We start from the raw sequence: 9,504 nt of genomic DNA, 5'->3' as shown, positions 1-9,504 counted from the left end.
TTAGCTTAAAGGTGCCAATTTTGTTTTGTTTTACATTTTAAATTGCTTAAAACTAGGCGATTACATATTGATTTTTTTAAAATGAAACTAATGCGATTTTATAGCTATCTTATATATCTACACAAGGGGATAATATTATTTTCGTAAGATTAGGGGGGTCATTTAGTTTTTTTGGCAATATGGTTTGACATTTTTATCAGTGAGATTATTGGAGCAAATAATGTTTAACTAAGGGGGACAATTTTTTACGACTAACTTAAAACTAGGAATAACTAGAGGGCATGATTGAATTTTGTAAAGATTCGTAATTATAGTTATTTTTGTGGGTAGTAGAGTTGGGCATTTTCAACGAGATTATATAATATAATAGTTAAAACTAGAAGAGACAAGAAGAGCTAAATGCTTCGTAATGATATTAGGGGGGGGGGGGGGGGTAGGGGTGTTACTTCTGGGTATAAGAGTCAGGGGAGGGAGGGTAGACAAAGATGGCAGGGAGAGAAAATTATTTCAGTTTCAGGCATCGTGAGATCAACGGATGGATTACAAACTCGGGTGGCCTTCATCAGGGGAATCATGTACTGGGACGCCGGGTGGTCCTCCTTAAGATGGCAGGGTTTTTTCCAGACGATTTCGTAGTACGGCTCAGATGGTGATCGGCTACATTTCGAGTTAAGCGTGTTATGTTCGTGCCGTAGGTCCCGTGTTTGTTGGCTCATTCGATACAGATGCTTTGATACAGGTGGAAGAGGGTTCTGAGAATGATAAGGAAAATAAGAAGGGGCAGTTAGACTTGTATATTGATGGTTTTCACAAAGGTGTATATAAGGGACATATAGACGACATCGCGGCTTGCCAGCACATCTCGAACCGGGACGTTGGTTGGCCTTCCTCGGGCCCGCAGGGTATCCATTAGCCGAGACCTGGCGGAACTGTACTCGGTGCACGCCCAGACAATGTGCTCGATGTCGTGATAGCCGTCGCCACAAGCGCAGATACCACTATCCACGAGCCCAATACGCCGGAGATGTGCATCCAGCGTGTAATGGTTTGCCATGAGTCGGGACATCACACGAATGAAGTCACGACCCACATCCATCCCCTTGAACCAAGGTTTCGTCGATACCTTAGGGATTATCGAATGTAGCCACCTTCCCAGCTCTCCACTGCTCCACGAAGTTTGCCAACTTTCGAGGGTTCTCTGATGAGTAATACTGAAAAATTCGCTGAAGCAAATTGGTCTTTCGTAAACGTCTCCTTCTAAGGCACCCACCTTAGCTAAGGAGTCTGCCTTCTCATTGCCCGGAATGGAGCAATGAGAAGGGACCCATACCAAGGTAATCTGGAAAGAGTTGTTAGATAAAGCACTCAGTAGCTCCCGTATTTTCCCCAAAAAATACGAGGAGTGCTTTCCATGTTTCATCGAGCGAATAGCGTCAATGGAACTGAGGCTATCCGAAACGATGAAGTAATGGCCTGCGGGTAATGTTTCAATGACTCCAAGGGTATACTGAATGGCAGCTAGTTCTGCGGCGTAAACTGAAGCAGGGTCACTGAGTTTGTAGGAGGCGGTGAACTTTTGATTGAAAATACCGAAGCCAGTGGACCCTTCGAGGTTTGATCCGTCAGTATAAAACATCTTAGAACAGTCGACTTCTCGGAATTTATTATAAAAAATGTTTGGAACCACTTGTGGGCGTATGTGGTCCGGAATTCCACAAATCTCGTCTTTCATGGATGTGTCGAAGAAAACAGTAGATTCAGAAGTATTTATGAAATGCACACGGTTGGGATTGTAAGAAGAAGGGTTAATATTCTGCGCCATGTAGTCAAAGTACAGGGACATGAAACGGGTCTGAGAATTGAGCTCAACAAGCCTTTCGAAATTTTCAATCACCAACGGGTTCAAGATATCGCATCGAATGAGCAATCGATATGAGAGTTCCCAAAATCGATTTTTCAGCGGGAGAACGCCCGACAGGACTTCGAGACTCATCGTATGGGTCGACTGCATGCACCCTAAGGCGATACGCAAACAACGATACTGAATTCTTTCGAGTTTGATGAAATGTATGTTCGCGGCGGATCGAAAGCAGAAGCATCCGTATTCCAGTACCGACAGTATCGTTGTTTGATACAACCTAATTAGGTCTCCTGGGTGGGCACCCCACCACGTTCCGGTTATTGTACGAAGAAAGTTGATCCTTTGCTGGCATTTCTGTTTCAGATACCGAATATGGCATCCCCAAGTACCTTTCGAGTCGAACCAGACCCCTAGATATTTTACTGTGAAGACCTGAGCTATAGTTTGACCCATTAATAGAAGCTGTAGTTGTGCTGGTTCACGCTTCCTAGAAAATACAACTAGCTCAGTTTTCTCCGTGGAGAATTCGATACCCAGCTTAATAGCCCATGCAGACAAATTGTCCAAGGTATCTTGTAATGGTTCTTGCAGATCGACGGCTTTGGGTCCTGTAATAGAGACCGCGCCGTCATCTGCAAGCTGCCTTAGCGTGCAGGAATTGACAAGACATTCGTCAATGTCATTCACGTAAAAGTTATAGAGAAGGGGGCTTAGACATAAGCCCTGGGGAAGGCCCATGTAGCTAAATCGTGATGTCGATAAGTCACCATGCGAAAAATGCATGTGCTTTTCCGACAACAAGTTTAGTAAAAAGTTGTTTAAAGTCGCTGAAAGACCATGCTGGTGCAGCTTCTCTGAAAGAATGTTGATCGAAACTGAATCAAAAGCCCCCTTAATATCTAGGAACACTGATGCCATCTGCTCTTTGCTAGCATAGGCCATTTGAATTTCAGTTGAGAGCAACGCAAGACAATCGTTCGTCCCTTTGCCTTTGCGAAAGCCAAATTGTGTATCTGACAGTAAGCCATTTGCTTCGACCCAATTGTCGAGGCGAAACAAGATCATTTTCTCGAACAACTTCCGGATACAGGATAGCATTGCGATCGGACGGTACGAATTGTGGTCGGAGGCTGGTTTTCCTGGTTTTTGGATGGCGATGACCTTCACTTGTCTCCAATCGAGTGGGACAATGTTTGCCTCGAGAAACTTATTAAATAAGTTCAACAAGCGTCTCTTGGCAGAGTCAGGCAGATTCTTCAACAAGTTGAATTTGATTCTGTCTGGCCCCGGAGCTTTATTGTTACACGACAAGAGAGCAAGTGAGAACTCCACCATCGAAAAAGGTGTTTCGTTCGCGCTATCGTGAGGAGACGCGGCGCGGTAAATCTTCTGTGCCGGGGCGGAATCCGGACAAACCTTCTTGGCGAAATCGAATATCCAACGGTTTGAATATTCTGCACTCTCGTTAGTACTGTTTCGGTTTCGCAAACGCCGGGCCGTGCCCCAAAGAGTGCTCATCGATGTTTCTCTCGTTAGTCCGTCAACGAACCGGCGCCAGTAACTACGTTTCTTGGCTTTCATCAAACTCTTCATTCGCGTTTCTAACGTCGCATATTGTCGATAGCTAGCGGGTAACCCGTCGTCCCGGAAGGTCTTATACGCGGCGGCCTTCTCCGCGTACACGTCTGAGCACTCTTTGTCCCACCACGGATTAGGAGAGCGTTTTTGTATGTTCGCGCCGGGTACTGGCTTAGTCTGAGCTTGATTCGCGCTGTCGAGAATCAAGCCAGCCAAAAAGCTGTACTCTTCCTCCGGAGGAAGTTCTTGGGTAGATTCGATGTTGTCGGATATCGCGGCAGCATAGCTCTTCCAATCGATATTTCGTGTGAGGTCATACGAAATATTGATTGATTTCAATGGCCTTGAACCGTTATTGATTGAGACTACAATCGGCAGATGGTCGCTGCCGTGGGGATCAGGAATTACCTTCCACGTGCAATTTAACCGCAGCGATGTTGAGCAAAGGGACAAGTCTAAGGCGCTCGGGCGCGCTGGAGGAGCAGGAATCCGTGTCATTTCACCCGTGTTTAAAATTGTCAAATTGAAGTTATCGCAAAGATCCTGAATTAAGGAAGACCGGTTATCATCATAGAGGCAACCCCATGCTGTACCGTGAGAGTTAAAGTCTCCTAAAACTAGTCGCGGTGCTGGCAGGGATTCTAAGATGTCTTGTAGCCGTCGGTGCCCAACCGCGGTGTTGGGGGGAATATATATGGAAGCTATGCAAAGGCTTTTGCCTTTGGTTGTTACTTGACAAGCGACAACTTCAATACCTGTTATCGAGGGGAGGTTAATTCTGTAGAAGGAATAGCACTTTTTGATCCCCAAAAGCACTCCTCCATAGGGGGTGTCTCGATCCAGGCGAATAATATTAAAGTCGTGGAAGTTAAGATCTACGTCGGAAGTTAACCAAGTTTCACATAATGCAAATGCATCGCAACTCAAATTATTTATTAAAATTTTGAAGGAATCGATTTTCGGGATGATACTTCTGCAATTCCACTGTAGAACAGTGATCAAATCCGTGACCTCGTTCGATGAGTTAGCCATCGAAGGATACAATCGCTGAGAGGAGGGGCCATTTAGCAGTCAACTGCTTCAAAAATGTTCTCACTGTAGGGAGAAAAGCTAACATAAGACTTTTAATAGGATCAGTAATATTGAATGTTTTACATTTCTTATAAAAGAAATGTATAGAATTCGCTCAAACTTTCAAGATTTTTTCCGAGGCCCGGAGGGCCGAGTCTTATATACCAATCGACTCAGCTCGACGATTTGGGACAATGTCTGTGTGTGTGTGTCTGTGTGTGTGTGTATGTAACGGACAAATTCTCATTCGTGTTTCTCAGCAATGGCTGAACCGATCTTATCCAAACCAATTTTAAATGAAAGAACTAAAAAACAGTATGAACGCTATTAATTTGTTTTTGATTCTGATGTTTAGTTTCCAAGATATGAATGTTTGAATGTGTAAAAATGGCGTTTTTTGCAGTTTCTTGGAATTATTTGCCGAAGTTGACAATATAGATTAACAATTTATATGTTTTTAGATAGCTTTAACAAATACCTTTCGAACAAGCTATAGATTGTTGAAATCGGACTATTATCAAAAGAGATCTTTAACATTAAATGCGGACGAAAGATTTTTATCATTTCCCATTGCCAGAAATATGACCAAAAACATGTAATCTATTTTTAACGCCATAACGGCTTATTTTAGGTCAATAGTATCTTCGGAGAATTTAATGGAGGCAATATGCCCTTTCTTTTGGTATTGTGCTTTTGCTGATTAATCCCCCTATGAGTGAGATATTTTCACAAATTTTCTTGGAAGTGATTATATCGAAATGATGCCTTCAGCAAATTTATAGCTCTTACTTTTGCGAATAACTTTACTGAAGACTTCAAATATCTATTTTGAATACTTTAAAAGTTATGGCTTGTTGTTTGTGGATTACTCTTTGTCGCCTATTTATTGTTCAATATAGTAATAATCCATTGAAATAAGCCAAACATTATTTCGATAAAACGAATTTTGTATTTCATTTTTCTATCTACAACCATCTTCCAAGTTGTCTGGAAGGAACTTGATAACTTATCAGTGCAAAAATGTTCATTTGTGCGAACCTTCTGACTGCAATTTTTCTAACTCATGACCATCGGATCGATCTGAAACATATCGGAAAATGAAAAGCGAAATAAATAACTCCAAGCAATGGCGTTGCCAAGAGAAGGTTTTGGGGTTTAACACCATACAACGCCCCCCCCCCCCACCACACCCAAAAAAAATTGGATTGAAGTTGAAAATTTATTGATGCAGACTGATTCAATTCAATATTACAATAACAATTATCTGATCCGTACATTGATATTCTGTTGTTGCAAACATCATGAGGACTTTTGATAAATTGTCGGAATGGAGTCCTGATATGTAACTGATCTTTTGGTCTTGATTTCACAGTTGTCTAATAGCATCAATATCAAATTCCTGCCTGAAAACATTCTAATAGAAAATTCCAGAGTTCTGTTTTCAATCATGATCCTCAGATTTCTTTTCAAATTGAGCTCGTTTTTGTAGAGATGTACTGTAATAAGGGTCTTTATTTAATAGGAAACGAAGTAAAAATTGATTTAATGTCTATGAAACATAGAACTGCGCACCAAAAAATGCATAACTTTCAACATTTGCTAAAAATGTTTTTGCCTTTCTCATTCACTCTAAAATTCGTCAATCTAATCCCGACCGGGAGGGCCGAGTGTCATATGCCAATCGACTCAGTTCGTCGAGATCGGAAAATGTCTGTGTGTATGTATGTGTGTGTGTATGTGTGTATGTGGAAAAAATGTGACCTTTGTTAATCAGAGATGGCTGGATCGATTTGCACAAAGTTAGTCTCAAATGAAAGGTACAATCTTCCCATCGGCTGCTATTGAATTTTTTTTATTGATTGGACTTCCGGTTCCGGAGTTACGAGTTGAAGAGTGCAATCACACAGCAAATTCCCATATAAACTGAAATGAAAAATTTTCAAAATCAAATTTGTATTTTTGATGTCAAATGATAATGCATGAAACATCGAGATTTGATGTAAACTCGAAAAAAATAATGTTTGACAAAAATTGATTTTTTTGGGACATTTTTGCCTTTCTCATATAGAAAGGTTATCCAATCACTCTAAAAATCGTCAATCATACCGGCACGGAGGGAGTATGCAGTAAGTGGTTGCTACTTTAAAATTAAAACTAGTTTAAAATTTCTTAACAAGTTGAAAATTTTCGTCAGGACCCGAACCTCCCGGATCTTACTATGTGATACTGAAACATCGCTTGAAACCAGCGGCGGTCAGTATCTCAAGATCGTGGCTGTCGATCCATTGTACGTATGTGCAAATCGAACTGAACATGTAATATTTAATTCCACCATTGTATTGAACATAACCAGCCATGGAATCGTAGTCTGGACAAATGAGAAAAGCACAATTGCACTACTAGGTGGATTAAAACAGGTTTTCATTTTGGGAATGCGTCGAGTTGAGACGAAAACGTAATATGATTAATATCGAGGATAACACTTTCCGAATGTAGAGAGAAATTTATGAAAAATGACGATTTCCATTCGACTCTAGCAGGTTCTGATCGATTTTGATGAGAATTTGATTTTTGTTGTATGACCAATTATATGTATAGGTCAAATGTTCAAAAACAGTAATTTAAGGTCAAGATAACATCATTTTGAAACCGCCAATTTCGGAGGGTTAGTATCTTCGATGAGTTTTACAAACGTTAAACAGCGCATCATTTGATAAAATAATTTTGACGGTATATCGTCCAAGAAGTATTTATGGTGAATTTTCTCAGGTTAATATTCATGACTACAATAAAGTCTCAACAAATTCGCTAAAAACACGAACTCTGTTACTATTTTTTGAAAAATTAATTCTGCATAATTTCAAAACTTCAAAAATTACGATTTCGGAATTATGCCGTTTTGACAGTAAGATCGATTTTCACCAAACCCCCACCAATTGTAAAATTGGTATTGTAAACAAAATGTAAGGGTGATACTTCAATGCTGATAGGTGGGACCGAAAAAGTAAACAATCGTCAAAGGGGCGATACTATCATTTTGTCAATTTCAATAGCAAACACAAATTTTAATTTAATAATTTCAAATACTTCATGAAGTTTTGGGTTTCGATCACTGAATCATGCAATCTAGGATGTAAAAAACACAATATTTTTTAAATAGGAAATAAAACCAAGTCTGGAAATATTCAATGTTGATTTTCTTTGAATGGTGTCACTGCTAGTATCGCTTTTTTCCAGAAAAAGCGTTGATATTTAGGTCTCAGTCGCGTTGAAAATTTGAGTAAAGTATAAACTTCATTCCGATTCAAAAAAAAATTCGATTTTTTGGCTCAGTACAATATACATAACCCCTTTAGGAAAATTCAGTTTTCCCCCCACAATGCATTGATTGAGGAATTTAGATATTTTATTAACAGAGCATTAGCAATAATTTGTTTGTATATCTATTTTATGGGCCATTTTTTCGCTTTCCCATTGATTTGGTTTGAGATTTCTAGCACTGATGTTGTCCTATGCTGATTTGAGCGATTCTCTGTGTCCTGCCACAATCCCATGTAGTATGTGTTATCAAAAACATCGCGAAGCATCAAGTTCTAAATGTTCTCAAACGATATAATATCCGAAGAGAGTGATAAGAGTTATAAGAAATGTCTCATCACACTGCACAGTGGTCCAGGAAGCGAAATTAGCGGGAAACAATTGTTAACACATTCATCTTTAGGTTTAGAGATTTAGTGTCTTAGAAACATTTATTGTGCGTGACAAACTACATCTTTTGGCTGAAACGGTTTTAGGGTGGCCCTTAAAATGTCAAAGTTGTAGACATTATTTCAAATTATAGTTCAGAGAGAATGATACTTTCTTCTGCAATATTCTAGAACAATCAATTCTGAGCAACTTTGTTGAAGATACTATCTTTGTATCTCAAACCGTTTTCATTCTATAGTGAGTTCCACATCATAACTTAGGGTGTCTCTCAAAAAAGCAGTTTTCTCCGTACAGTTTTTTAATATGATTTTTCTCACAAAAGTACCCTTCAGTGCAATTTTAGAGGATGATAGAGGCAACTTTTGCTGAAAAAAGAAAAATTTTATCTTGTCTGGTTCAAAAGTTATACTTAGTTTTCACTTAAAAATACGCCCTTTTCAAATGTCGATATCTCAAAAGGGGGCAAACGAAAATTGATAATTTTGATTGCATTTGAAAGGCTGTAGTTTTGTCTATAATATATTGAAAAATTGGAGAACGCTTTTTTGTCTTTCTCAAATAAATCAAATTTAAGTAAAAGCATTTTTGCGTATAATCCTACAGCGCCCATATTAAAAAAATATTTGTTCTACGCTGATTCTGTGAATTCTTATAACATTTGCAGGCTTTTCATATTACAAATAGGGTGATGACCCTATTTTGGGCTCACTCGTTAGGTGGCGCACTCTATCATTAATTGCTCGACCTATGTACAATCGTTGAAATGCATATAAATTATGATCAATGCTTTAGGGTCAATATATTTGCTTTATTCCTGAGAACCAGTATATTAAATAACTTGTATACGAGTGCAATAGAAACTAGAATCGCTTTCCTCTTACTTCCACCCTACCATACCACCAACAAACATAATGGAGCTATCGAAAATGCAAATATACACTGAAGTCTTTTTAGGCGGAATTGTTGCATTCGTGCAATTCTCTGTTTTCATCTTCGTCGATGAAGCTTTGATCATACCCATTACTACAAAAGAAGATTAGTTTGATGATTTAAAAACCACAATAAGCGCGTCTTTTAAAGATTACTGCTAGTGTGTGTAATACTGGAAATCGTTACCAAACATCTTAGCTGCAATGAGTCGAGCTCTCATCAGTTCCCCATTTGATAATCGAAATCATGCTTAGTTTCTGGGTTTCAGTATTGCACTTAATGCACTCAATTAAGCTCTTTGCAGAGTGGTCTACCAAATCTACGACAGTCATTTTAAAGTACTTGAATGATTCTCT

The sequence above is a fragment of the Topomyia yanbarensis genome, chromosome 3 (assembly GCF_030247195.1).
Source record: "Topomyia yanbarensis strain Yona2022 chromosome 3, ASM3024719v1, whole genome shotgun sequence".
Classification (NCBI taxonomy): Eukaryota; Metazoa; Arthropoda; class Insecta; order Diptera; family Culicidae; genus Topomyia; species Topomyia yanbarensis.
The sequence above is the reverse complement of the archived record's forward strand: the minus strand, read 5'-3'. Positions refer to the sequence as shown.